The sequence below is a fragment of the Callospermophilus lateralis genome, unplaced genomic scaffold, assembly GCF_048772815.1.
Source record: "Callospermophilus lateralis isolate mCalLat2 unplaced genomic scaffold, mCalLat2.hap1 Scaffold_121, whole genome shotgun sequence".
NCBI classification, from domain to species: domain Eukaryota; kingdom Metazoa; phylum Chordata; class Mammalia; order Rodentia; family Sciuridae; genus Callospermophilus; species Callospermophilus lateralis.
Window position 1 is genome coordinate 853,502 of NW_027512399.1, and position 14,955 is coordinate 868,456.

Genomic DNA, 14,955 nt, shown 5'->3' on the forward strand with positions numbered 1-14,955 from the left:
TAGTTGACACTGATTTTTCCCTTTTGTGTGTATCTTTTGATCAGTAGAAGTTTTATGTTTGCATGTAGTTCATTTTATTAATCTTCCCATTTGTAATTTGCGCTTAGCTTTTCAAATTATCAAGAAGCATTTTGGCAATTTTTTTAACTGCTTTGGCTATACAGCACAAAGCATTTTATGTGTACATATATAAATATGTCAAAGTTATAAATGTGCCTAAATTATACAGCTGTAACTAGCTTTAAATATTATAGTTAAATTGTGTAATTAAAAGAAACATGCAAGCCAATGTTGTTTTTAGAAAGTTTCACTCCTCTTTGGTATTTATTCAGCTTTTGAGCTACTGAAGTCAATGGTCAAAATGAAGCAATTATCAGATGCTTGTGGGTGGCGACCTTGGAGAAGCTCAGCCTCCTCTTCCATTCTGTTCTATTTTGGTCTTTAATAGCAGATATTTATTTCAACTTTAGATTTATTATTTTCTTTGTATTTATAATGTACAAAGGTTAAAAGAGTATTAAATCTTAAGTACAGCAAAACTTCAGATTCTCAGCACCTTATCTTTCTCAGTGGTCTCTACTCAAACCTCCAATGTAATTGTATAAACTCTTTTCTAAACTTCTATTTTTAATATATTGCTATCAAAAGTAATGGAAAGGGGAAAATGGAGCTCAAATTATCTGTAAGTACTTCTGACTTCTGAGTAAGGCAGATAACTCTCCTCACTTGAGAAAGAAATCTCTCTTAGCCTTTTCACCCCTAATACAAACTGCTGGGAGACAAGAGAAGGATTTAAGATCCCAGTTTAGCAGGACTTTTAGATATTCAGAGTCCAAAAACTGAATTTTCTAAAGGAATAGACAGAGACTGAGAGAAGAAAGAAGGGAAGAACAGGCTGCACAGTTTGGTTAGAGGCTGGAACCTGAACTGGCTGATATAAGAGACTTTTTGAGACCTAGGATTGGAGACTTGAGGTGACCCTGTCCCTACTGTTACCTCATCTGTCTGATGGTCTGCTTCATATACATGGCCTTGTGTGAACAATGCTTTTGAGGAAAGGCCATCTAGTTCATGTGCTGTAGGGTATAATGGGGGATAGTAAGAAAACCCTTCTACGGAATTCGTTCATCAGTAGAAGGTGATCAGAGAAGAAAGGAACAGGACTACTTCAAGACCCTCAAAAAATACCAAAAAGGACACGTGTCTTCCACCAACCAAGGCAAAGGGCTCAGGCAATTTTATTTAAATCTTCTGACACCTAAATTATACAAACCACAGAAAGGAAGAAGACACACATAGTGATCATTGGTCCACTACAATTCTGAAGCGTAGCTCAGCACGTATTTACCAGGAACAGAAAAAAATCCCTTTAATTAGAGTCTAATTCTGTTCCCTGGAAGTGATGCCAGGTCCATTATTTTAAAGATGCTCTTGAGTTCATGTTTTGGGCTCTTGACTCTGTCCTCTGAGTTGTCCTTACTTTTCATTAGAAGTAGCTCTCCCTGCCTCTTGACCCTAAAAAGGTGGAGGACCAGAGATCTCTTTTCACTTTAAAATGTTCCTGCCTTTTAAAGTAGAACTGATGGTGTTTAAGAAAGTATAGTTTGGTTTTTTTTTTTTTTTTTAATGTTCTAGGTTCTCTGTGAATCTTATTGAAGACCAGACCATGGCAAAAAAGATTTCTTTTTTTTTTTTTAATTTTATTTTTTTATTGGTTATTCAAAACATTACAAAGATTGCAGAATCACATCGGTTACACATCCACATTTTTACATAATACCATAATAGTAACTGTTGTATTCTGCTACCTTTCCTATACTCTACTATCCCCCCTCCCCTCCCCTCCCATCTTCTCTCTCTACCCCATCTACTGTAATTCATTTCTCTCCTTATTTTTTTCCCATTCCCCTCACAAACTCTTATATGTAATTTTGATTTCATCCATAGTTCTAAGATGGACTTCACTTTACATTGGACCACATGCAAGGCTGCTGTGAGAAATGCCCTTAAGATTCTTACAAGACCAACTGTCTACTGAAAAAGCCTCTGTGGTGTTACATCAAATCTTATAGAAGTTTTAGTAAGGGATCTTCAAGTCGAACACTTGATTTTCTTTACTCTGAGGCTTATTGAGAATGTTTTACTGGCCAGAGATACTGACCTAAACCCTCTGTATTTCTTCCTTATCCTGACTAAAATGAAACAGTTCCTCCTTTAGTTCATCTCTCTCTTCTTTTACTTTACCAGTGCAGCCAAGAGAAACTGACTGTGGCTTTCAATCTGTGTTTGGAATCTCCTTCTCCAGGTCAACACGTTCATTAGCTATCTTTTCTAACTTGTATGATTCTGCAAGTGATAGGGTCAGCAAAAAGTGCACTACCATGTGACACAGGCTACCCTTTTCTGAGTTTCCAAAAACAACTTTTTGCACTGCTACCACAGGTTGTCCTCACAACCTCCTTCGTGCCTTTCTGACCTCTACTGCTGCTTGATATCATAATAGTTGACAAATGTTTTAGGTGTGGGTTATGGTAGCATCCATGTCCAGATTTCACTTTCTGATTCAGTGATCCATCATTATGCTGTAAACCAGCCCAGAATGTGGTAGCTTAAATCGATATTCATTTTATTGTTCACAATTCAGCAAGTCTGGGATGTGAGTGAGTGTTGATGGAAACAGCTCATCTCGGCTCTGGGAGTGGGAGGATCAGGTGGGTGGCCAAGCTTGGAAGGTCCAAGCCGTCTGTCAGTTGGTGCTGGCTGTCAGCACAAAGTGCTTGGTTCTCCTCTGTGTGGCCTCTCCTCATCCAGGCCCTATTTCTTTCCATGTGGTCTTTCCAACCGGATATCCTGGACTTCACATAGCAGTTGGTTTCCAAAAGGGCAGAAACAGAAGCTGCTGGGCTTCTCAGGGCCTCGACCCAGAAACCACAATGTTAATTTCACTGCTTTGTATCAGTCGAAGAAAGTCATGAGACCATTGGTATTCAAGGGAAGAGAGACCGATTTTATCTCTTTATTGGTAAAAATACATTGCAAAGGGCATGCAAGATAGGACTGATTGATTTGACCACTTTTAGAGATAACTTCCCTCTCAGATAGAAGCAACAATGCGTGAACTCAGTACTCTGTGAAGCCATTTCTGTTTCACAGTTTCAAACCTGACATTCAAGCGTACCCTTGGCTCCCTGGTGAGGTCAGATGAGAGTTAAAACAACAGTCAAATGATATGAGACTGATTTTGTAATGTTCTCATCTATAGTGACTTGATCTTTGCTTAAACTTAAAAAGACAAACCTCCTCAAACGGAGACCTGTCCCATTGTTGAACAACTCTAAAGTCTAGAAAAGTCTTTCAAGTATGAAATTGAATGCTGCATTTCTATGTCTCTGCCCTCAGGGGTCACTGAAAGGAGAGCTACTCCCCTCTGTACATGACATTCATTTAGATTTAGATATTTTAAGATAGTCTTTTTGATTCAAAGCTCAACATATTCCAACTTTTTACCTGTGTGTTGTGTAAAGTCATGATTTCCAGAAACATGTGTTTCTGTATCACATAATTCACAGAATGAATTTTGCCCAGTAGAGTGTATTAGAGAGGAAAATATGTAATAGATAATTGAAAGCTACCAGATATCTGAGTGCTATCATTTAAGTTTTTAAAGATATTTTTTACTCATAAATGGATCTTTTATTTGTTTGTTTGTTTGTTTGTTTATTTACATGTAGTACTGAGGATTGAACCCAGGGCCTCACACATGCCAAGTAAGTGCTCTATCATTGAGCCACAACTCGAACCCCTCATTTAAGTTTTGAATGCTCCTCAAAGGCCCATGTGTTGAAGGCTAGGTCCCTAGTTCATGATGCTATTGGGAGGTGGTAGAACAATGAGCCAAAATAAACCTCTCTTCCTTTTAAGTTTATTATCTCAGGTATTTTGTCATAATAATGGAAAGCTAACTAACAATGATGCAAATAAATGATTTTTTTGTTGTTGTTGTTGTTTAACTGTGTTGAACATTTGCCAACCTTGACCGTTTGACTTCCTCTTATGGAAATCTAGGCTTTAGAATTTATCTAATCCCAACTTTTTTAAAATAACAATTCACTGTATCAAAACAGTTATCTAAATGCAGTGTCCTCTATAGTTGGTATTTAGTAGGTAATGGAAGTGGAGAACAATACTACACAAATTTTGAGAAAAGCTGAAGGAACATTTACTCTTAAGTTACAAAGAAAAAAAATGCTTCATGTGCCAACATAAAATATTAAAAAAAAAAAGAGAAAGCATGTATAGCTATCTGGTTGAAGAACCATTTCTCCCTGTGGGTGGTGTTTATGTAAGAAGGTGTCTGAGATCCAAATTTAGGGTGAGGCTTTTACTGGTCCAGGCAGGTGGCTATAAAAAGATAAGAATAACAACAACCAAAAAAAAAAAAAAAAAACTATGACCAATGAAAAGTATGGGAACTTAATCATAGGCTTATCAGCCCACGACTGGGCTTCTCCGGGCCACAAACAGCCTTAATCATTTCTTATGTTATTAAGACAACAACCCCCAATTTTGCTGACAACAATTTTTGGTGCCAATATTTTGGTCTTTTGCCTCTAAGTACTAGCCTCCTAATAAAGTCAGACGGCTTTAAAATATGTATGTGCGGGTTTAAGTTTTATAAATAGAAAGATATGTGAGGATATATGAAAGGACTGTTAATTTCACCAGTTAAGAATTTTAAAAATATATATTGTCTTATAATTTTTCTTAAAACATTATAAGTAGGAAAGTTGCTTTGAATTTATGAAGAATAACACAGATATAATTAATGACTTTCCACTTCTGTTTGTATTGCACTTACTTTTCTGAGGCTTAGTAAAAAGACTATATTTAGGAGAAAACAATGTATATATATGGAGATAATATAGACTATTAATGAGTTGAAAATAGTCTTTTGCATATATTTAGTTTGAAGATAATTGCAGATATTTCTCTACATTGGCCCACAAATTGTATGATAAGATCTTCAAAATTAAATAAATCAATGTGCTTTATGTGTACTAAAGTACAAAGCAAAACCACATAATTTTCCTAAAATATTAACAAATAGAAGACAGTTGAAACTGCAAAATCTTTTCAAAATTGATTTTGAATCTAGAGAATGAAGGTGATTGTACAATAATGTGAATGTACTAAATGCCTCTGAATTTTACACTTAAAATGGTTAAAATGGTAAGTTTTATATGTGCACATAGTGCTTTGCCACAATAAAAACGATCTTTTAAAAGATATTTAGCTCACCTAAATATGCCAGAAAATCAAATTTGCCAGTGGCCTAAAACCTCCGGTTTGAAGAAGAAAGGATACAGCCAAGTTAAATTGTTAGAATTGCCCCTCTTTTTCTTTGTGGATAACCTACAAAGTGTCCACTAGCTTCTGGGCAGCTGTGAGTTCAGCTGGAGAATCAACAAGGAAGCAATGTTCATTTGGGCCCAGGCAGGCTTGTGGGAAGGGAGTCTTTGGACATTAGTTGGTCTGAGTTCACTGCTGAGCCAGCTGCAGACAGGAGCCGGCAGGTTCAAGAGCAGTTGATGCTCACAGTGTCCCGCTGGGTCAGCTGACAGTGCATGGGGCAGCACAAGCAGCCCTTTATGCAATCTGGAGCCCTGCTAGCTGCATGGACACACAATCCCTTTATTTATTCCTTTAGGGTGTTTGTGGTCTTGGGGCCTTTTGAATTTTTGTTGCTGCAGATGATGTGAAGTGTGGGTGGATGGTCGTTGCAAGTAGGGTTTTCTCTAGATTAGGAAAAACTCCTAGTTAAAAATAAAATTACAAACAAGAAAGGTGGACAATGCCTGGCCTCATAAGTATAGCTCTTGAGGAAATATTTCCAGTTTCTACCCCTTCTACAGGACATGGGTTTTGTCCGCCATTAGCTAATAGGAATAATGAATAGGAATTATTAAGATCACTTGATATTCTTGCTCTTTTTTTTGTTTTTGCTTTTTAAAAAATGTTTTATCAGTGCATTATAGTTACACATAATATTGGGGTTCATTTTGACATAGTCATACATGCATGAAATATAATTTGCTCCACTTCAGTCCCTAGTATTTCTTCTTTTTCTCTTACTCTTTTTTTTAATAATTATAATATAGCCTAATTAATGTTGGAACCCAAGTTGAATAGGAATATGATGGCTCTTTGGCAGAGAGCATTCTATTTGAATTACAATGCAAAAATACAAATCAAAAGGTGCATACCACTGGGAGTTGGTATCCAAAATATTATATCACCAAGAAGGAAAATGTCTAACTATAAAAAAGTTGTCATGAAATTATCCATGGTGTTCTCTGCTGTGCATGTGGATTAAATAAGGACCTTGTTCAAATTTAGCGAATTTGAACGTATGGTAAATTTTTCATCTCTATCAAACTTTCAGGGGATACTGTTGCTCTGAGGACCACACTTTAAGTAGCAAGGCTCCAGAGAACTGAGAACCAACAAAGGGGAAACTAGGTTACTAAGTATTTGACAATGTGTGGAAAAGTTCTGAACAAAAAAGAATTATCCCACCCAGAATGCCAAGAGAACCTCCATTAAGATACCTGGGCCCCAGGGTGGAGATGAGTGCTGTGCCCATAACTGAAGCCTCAGCCAATTAGTCTATATTACTTATAATACTTAGTATTAGGCAAAAGCTATAGTTGTTATATTGTATTGTGTAGGGAATAATGACAAGAAAATAGCCTGTACATGTTCTGTATAGATGAGATTCTTTTCAACTATATTTGATATGTGGTTGGTTGAATCTCCTATTTTTAGAATGTTGACCACCCTGGGAATATTCCAGTGGGAAGAGTGGTGCTTCTGTCTCAGGTACCATGTGTGGTACATGGTGCGACAAAATCTCCCAATAGAGAATGAGATCAGAAGCAAAGACTTCAGAAAGCCCTAAAAGTTGGGACTCATCAAAACTCCAATAGAGGAAGGAGAAGGGGGAAGGGAAGAAGGGAAAAGGGAGTATCATGAACTGAATCGATTTCCATGCATGTATGAGTTTGTCAGGATGAGCCCAGTCATTTTGTAGTATCGTAAAGTTCAAAACAAACAAACAAGAAATTCCAAATGAAAAATCAGAAATAGAATGGCAGTGCCCCCTTTGAGATGACACTCAAATGCACTTCACTCCATCATGGCTCTGTGACCAGCATCCCAAACAACTGCACGGTATCGAGGTTTATCAAACTTCTATCACATTCTTTTCCACAAAAGGAAGAGTCCCACGGCCCTAGATTTGCTGACCATCATGTTGGACTCTGACCTCTGATCCCAACAGATAGTGTCAAACATTACAATGAGCATACTAAAAATTCTTACGGAAACTGAACTGAGATTTAAAAAAAAAAAAAAAGATACAGATACGAGAACAAAATAGGGTACAAAAGAGTGACCATGACAACGTTTCGGGAACATAATGCAGACAGAAACTGAAGAGATAAAAGTAGATATTGTGATAAATATAATCAACATCACATAAGGAAAATGTCATTCAGCTTCTTGAGCCTCCACATTAAGTTCAAGAGTTAAGAAGATCCTGAAAAGGGTTTGTTTGGCAGGATTGGTGAAGTTCAGCCTGGAGAAAAGTTGCTATGCTGGCTTAGTCTTAGGAACTGCCAGGAAGATAGGAAATGTCCCCTGAATGCCATGAGAGCAGCTTCATTATGCTGCTCTCAGTCCCTTCTCACCACACTGCAGTGCCCCATCAGAGGTGCTTTGGTACTGCCAACATGACCTCAGTACATGTCAGCAACCCTAAGGACAAGAAAAAGGTTCATCTGATAAAATATTGGTTGTGTAAGTAAAATGATGTGTATATAACCCCACAATTATATGTTCACATGGAAATATTAACACTGAGGAGGGTGAACATTTTTCTAGCACCGGCTTCCTGGAAAGATGGACAATTGTTCAGGGGCCGCTGGCCACAGCAACACTATTCCACTGCATGAGAACTGGTTGTACCAGGGCCAGCATTGGTTCAAAACCCAAAAGGTGCTTGACATTTGTGAACATCTTCTTTCTCTGTTTCAATATTTACTTCTGTGAAAGTTCTGTTCCTCGGCTACCCAAACCAGGAATTCACAGCGGGGCGTGCATGTGTGCAAGTAAGTGTGTACATTCTTCCTGTCAACCTGTAATTTACCTGAAACCTGCCATAACTTGAACATACAGCGAAAAATGTGGTCTCTTGTTTATACAGACATACAGCATTGATCTGTGTGGTGTCCCTGTGGCCAGTTGCATGCCTTTGATCTCATATATGACCATGGCTGTCTTGGTGCTGGGCTCCCTCCTTGATTCTGAGATTAGGCAGTGGCTGCTGATTCGTGGTGAAACTTGCAGGTTCTAGAACCATTTTTGTGGGGCCACACCCCCTGACAGATCCAGCTTCTTCATCTCACCAGCTGAGACCCCTCCAAGTGCCAGAAACACCCTCGACATGATTACTTGAGACCCTGCGGCAGCCTGGCTTCTCTCCCTGACCATGGATTTGAGGTCAGCCCAGCACCTCTGGAGAACTCCTTTTCTTCTGGAATCTCACAAGGGACACTCAGCCCCTATTTTAGGCTCTGTTTTAGCCACCATCCATCAGACTGGATGAAGGAGGGTTTTCTTTATATTTCCTCTAGGATATTTTCAGCAGAGGTAGTTGGAAGGACTCTCTATCTATACTGTAGTAGATGATGGTTCAGGTTTTGAGGCAGGCCATCGAAATAATGGCAGTTAAAATAATCTACCAAAACTGTGAAGCCTGGATTTCAAGCCAGCGTCTTGCCAAAGAGGACACACACCTGCATTCAGTCCTAGGCAATAAACTCCCTGACTCTAAATGAGAGTCTGGAATACATTGTGGCTTATGGATCAAATGTGTGAGTTTTTAATTTATAAAATATTATCTCTATTATAACAATTTACACTGTTTTGGAAGAAAAATTAGACAAGGGAATAAAGAATTATATAAGTCAGTAGATGAAAAAGACAGAGAAAACTATTATAAGAACAGGCTTGGGGGCTGGGGTTTTGGCTCAGCGGTAGAGCACTTGCCTAGCACATGCGGGGCCCTGGGTTCGATCCTCAGCACCACATATATATTGATACATATAAATCACTAAAATAAAGGTATTGTGTCCAACTACAACTAAAAAATAAATATTAAAAAAAGAATAGGCTTTCCAAATTGTAAAAATTGGCTATCAATTCCATTTTAAACGCTGTTTGATGATTCCTGTGTGTCTAGAATGCTGGTTGTTATTTGCACATGCAATTGTATTTGTACTTGTGTTCCTGTCCTCTTTTCAACCTCACACAACTAATCTATGTTGACCCTTACAAAAAGAAAGCAAGTACTTGAACATCAGGGCATGTGATTTGTATTCTAGGACATATTGTAACTTCCAGAGAACTGAGTCAGCAGTCTAATGGTTTAGCCTTCATATTCCTGACAGCTGTTTATTTCTTTTAGTGTAATTTCAGAGAAAAATATCCAGAAGGGATTCACTGCCCTAATTCTATCAGAAAACATATGTAACACATTGTGTAGTTTCAGAGCACAAAAGTCTAACACTAAATAATCACATCATATGATGGTTAAATTTCAGTTATTATTTATCTTACATCAGGCAGAAAGGTGTTTAAATCACATAGCTGATACCATGTGGAGATATAATGAGATCATGAATGGAGACTAGAGGATGAGAAAGTTTTCCCAGTGCTACTTTAAGGCATCTCAGAGAATGATAAAATTTGAAAGACCCTTCAAGTCTCTCTGATTCAGCCCTATTTTCTGCATCTAAAAAGAGCCGACTGACTGACTCGCTTCTGGCAGAAGAGAAGGGCCCCTCAAGGATCAGAAAGGGTTGGGATTATAGTTGGTCGTGCATAAAGAGGCCCAGATCAAAGCCTCAGAATGAAGCCAGGAACCTGGACGACAGGAAAAACCAAGATCCAGAGGGTCATCAAGGCAAAAGCAGTCCTCAGAGAGCATTGGTTTCTGGAAGCTGGGGGCTCCGGCCGCTTCTGGCAGATGGCAGTTTGTACTTATGAGGTAACTGTGACTGGTCTGATCAACTCTTCACCTGTAGTGCTACCGATTTAAAGCAGCAACTAAGTCAAAACGTTAACAGGAGAATTAAAATCATACAATAGAAATGATCTACTTATTACAAAAGAAAGAAATAAAGCAGGAGCAGTTCTGACATTGACAAAAAGTCACATATAAAATCAATACCAAAATGCAAGATATAGTTTCAATCATATAAATAATAACAATAAATGTGAATAGACTAAACACTCCAAATAAAAGGCAGAGATTGCCAGACTGAATTTAAAAGACAAGATTTGACAACATGCTGTCTGCAAAAGACATTTTACATTCAAAGAGGTCGGAAGTAAGAGGGTAGTAAAGATATATTATGCAAATAGTAACTTTGTGAAATCTGGAATGCCTTCCTAATATGAAACAAAATAAACCAGACAAAGAAGTATTTAAATATAGAGAGGGGCTTTAATTTTTTGAAAAGAGTTAAGTGCATAATTTACATTAAAGAATTACTATCAGCACTAAGGTTCTATGTCCACCATTATAACATCATACAAAACAGATTCACCACCCGTAAATGCCCTGTGCTCCACCCATTCATTCTACCTGGTGGCAACCTGGCAACCAGCAATCTTTTCTACTATCTTTATGATTTTTACCTTCTCCAAATATTGTATAGTTGGAATCAAACAACATGTTCACTTTCAGACTGTCCTCTTTTACTTAGCAATACACATTTAAAATTTTTCATGTCATTTTCTTTATTGCCAAATGACAATCCATTGTGTATATATACCAGTTTGTTTTTCCATTCACCTATTGAAGGATGTCTTGGTTGTTTTCAAGTTTTGGCAATTATGAATGAAGTGGCCATAAATGTTCACACGTAGATTTGTGTGTAGGCCTGCATTTTCAGTTCATATGGATAAATCCAAAGCCATATGATTGATGGATCATACGGTAAGCCTGTTTTGTTTTGTAAGAAACCTCCAAATTGCCTTCCAAAATGAGTGTGCCATTTTACATTTTTGCATGAGAAATGCGTTACAGTTATAGTATATGTAATTATAGTACAGTTACAGTATTGTGAATGTTCAATAAAAGTTATAGTTGCTGTACATCCTCACTGTCATTTCTTGTTAGTGTTTTGGCTTTTGACTGTTTGGAAAGATGTGCAATGGTATTTCATAGTTGTTTTAATTTATAGTTCCCTAATAATATATCATGTTGGACATTTATTCATGTAATAATTTTCCATCTGTATATCTTCTTCATGAGGTGTCTGTTTACATCTTTTGCCCATTTTTAAAAATTGGGTTTGTAATTTTCTTATTGTTGAGTTTTAAGAATGTATATTTTGGAAAACAGCCCCTTATCAGGTAAGTCTTTTGCAAATACTTTCTTCCAGTAAGTGGCTGGATTCTAATTCTCTTGACAGTATCTTTTACAGAGCAGAAGTTTTTTTTTTTTTTTTAATTCTACTTTTTTTATTTTAATGAAGTACAGTTTTTCAATACTCTCTTTCTTTCATGGGTTGTGTTTTTGGTCTTCTGTCCAAAAAGTTGCCACCATGACCCAAATTTTCTCATGTTGTCTTCTAGGAGTTTTATAATTTTGCATTTTAAGTCTATAATGCATTTTGAATTAATTTTCTTGTGAAAGAGTTAAGGTCTGTTGGATTGATTGATTTTCTTTTTAGTATGTGCCTGTCCATTTGTTCTAGCTTCGTTTGTTTAAAAGGCCATCTCTTCTCACTTCATTCCCTTTGCTCCCTTGTCAAGTATCAGTTGACTTATTTTTATGGGTATAATTCTAGGCTCTCTGTTTTCTTCCATTATCCTGTTATCTATTCTCTTAGTAAAAATATACAGTCTTGACTGCTTTAGCATTATAGTAAATCTTGAAGTTAAGTAGTGGTAATTCTTCGACTTTGTTCTCCTCTTTCAGTATTGTGTTGTCTATTCTTTGGCTCTCCATATAAACTTTGAATCAGTTCATATCCATAAAATAGCTTGCTTGGATTTTTTTAAATTTATTTTTTATTTGTAGTTGGAAATAATACCTTTATTTTACTTATTTATTTTTATGTGCTGCTGAGAATCGAACCCAGGATCTGGCATGTCCTAGGCAAGGGCTCTTCCGCTGAGCCACAACCCAGCCTGGCTTGCTTGGATTTTGATTGAGGTTGCATTGAATCTATAGATGAAGTGTGAAAGAACTAACAATAGTGAGTTTTCCTAACTTAACAATATTGAGTTTTCCTACTGATGAAAGTGGATTATCTTTCCAAATTATTTAATTCTTTGATGTTTTTCACCAGTGTGCTGAGTTTTTCCTTATCTAGATCTTATACATATTTTGTTAGGTTTTTTAGCTAAGTATTTTATTTTTGGTAGTGCTAACATATATGGTACTGTGTGAAATTTATAATTTCACTTGTTTATTGCTATTATATGGGAAAGATATTGACTTTTACATATTCTTAGTTCCTACAAACATGCTATAATTGCTTATTATTTACAGTACCTTTTCTGAGTTTTGTTTGTTTGTTTGTTTTCTTGTTTGGGTAAATTCTGTGGATTTTCCATATAGACAATCAGGCCACTTGTGAATACAAGAGGTTTTATTTCTTCCTTCACAATTTTATACCTTTTATTTCCTTTCCTCATCTTATTGCATTAATTAGAATTTCCAGTGCAATAATGAAAAGACTGGTGAGAGGGACAACCTTGTCTTACTCTCATTCTTAGAGAAAAACATCTACTTTCTTCACTAAGTATAATGTTAGTTGTTGGTTATTCACAGGTATCTTTTATAAAGTTTCTAGTTTGCTAGAAACTTTTTTGTGTGTGTTTATTATGAATGGATATTGGATTTTGTTAAATGCATATTATATATTCATGATATGATTATATTTTTCATTAATTGATATTTCAATGTTGAACCAGCCTGGCATACTATAATAAGTTCCACTTGATGATGGCATGTATGTTTTTCCATATTTTCATTGATGCATTATAGTTGCACATAATGGTAGAATTTGTTGCTACATATTGACTCATGCACATTATATAATGATATAATTTTGTCAATATTATTCCCCAGTATTTCCTCTTTCTCTCCCCTTCTCCCTGCCCTGGTCCCTTTCCTCTACTCAACTGATTTTCCTTTTATTTTCATGAAACATCCTCTCACACAAACACCTTTCTTTTTTTTTCCTCTCTAGCTTCCACATATGAGAAAATATGCAAACCTTGATCTCTTGAGTTTGTCTTATTTTGTTTAACATAATGTTCTCAAGTTCCTTCCATTTTCCTGCAAATTACATAATTTTATTTTTCTTTAAGATGGAATAAAATTCCTATATATATATATATATATATATATATATATATATATATATATATATATTTTTTCAATCCATTGATCTGTTAATGGGCACCTAGATTGGTTCACAGTTTGGCTATTGTGAATTGTGCTCCTGTAAACATGGGATATGCATGTATTGCTATAGCAATGTCTAATTCTTTAGGATAAGTATTGAGAAATGGTATAGCTGAGTCATATGGTGGCTTCATTCCTAGTCTTTTGAGAAAACCTCATACTGATTTCCATAATGGTTATACTAATTTACAACCCAATACACACACATCCTCTCCAGCATATATTATTGATTATATTCCTGATGGTTGCCATTCTAACCAGAATGAGATAAAATCTCAGGGTAGTTTTGATTTGCATTTCCCTAATTGCTAATGATGTTGAACATTTTTTTTTATATATTTGTTGACCATTTGTATTTCTTCTTTTGAGAAGTGTCTGCTTAGTTCATTCATAGCAACTAGTTTTAAATACATTAATTCTATACATAATGCATATAATACATTAATAATATATATTATATTTGTTTTACTAATATTTTGTTTGGATTTTGCATCTATGTTTATGAGAAATACTAGTTTATAATTTTGACTTCTTATAATATTCTTTTCTAGATATTGTACAAAGGTTATTCTGGCCTCATTGAATGATTTAGGATGCATTTTCTCTGCTTTTACTTTGTGAAAGAGATTGTAAAATAATTGATGTTATTTTTTTCTTAAACATTTGGTAGATTTCACCAGTGAATCCACTTGGACCTGGTGTTTTCTGTTTAAAAGTGTTTTTTGCTTTTTTTTTCTTAAAAGAAATTGCAAACTTTGCTGAGCTATAATAACCTTACAAAAACTTCATATAATTAATGTTCATTATTTGGTAGATACGGAAAAATGTATACACTCATTATTATCACTGTCTAGGAAGTAAATATATCCGTCACTTTAAAAACGTTCCTTGTGTAATCCTCCTTTTTTGTAGTGAGAACACTTACTATATGATCTACTCTCTTTCAAAATAATTTAGTACACAAAGCCTTACTCTTAACTATAGGTAATATGTTGCACAGCATATTTCTGGAACTTAATCATCTGGTATAACGGTAACTTTACACCCACTAAACAACCTCTCTCTCCCCTTTCCTCCATTTCCTAGGTAACCATTATTATTATTTTATTGTCTACCTCAATACTTTTGACTATTTTAGGTATCTCGTACTAGAAGGATCATACATTCTGTGACTGGTTTATTTCACTTAATGTAATGTCCTCTGGGTTCATCTATATTGCCACAAATGACAGTATTTCCTTTTTAAAGGCTGAATAGCAAATATTCCATTATGTATATAATACCACATTTCCTTTTTCTTTTTTAATTAATTGATTTCTATTTTATTCTATTTTTTGGTACTGGGGATTGGACCCAAGGATACTTAATCACTGAGCCATATCCCCAACCCTTTTTTCCTTTTTCTTTTG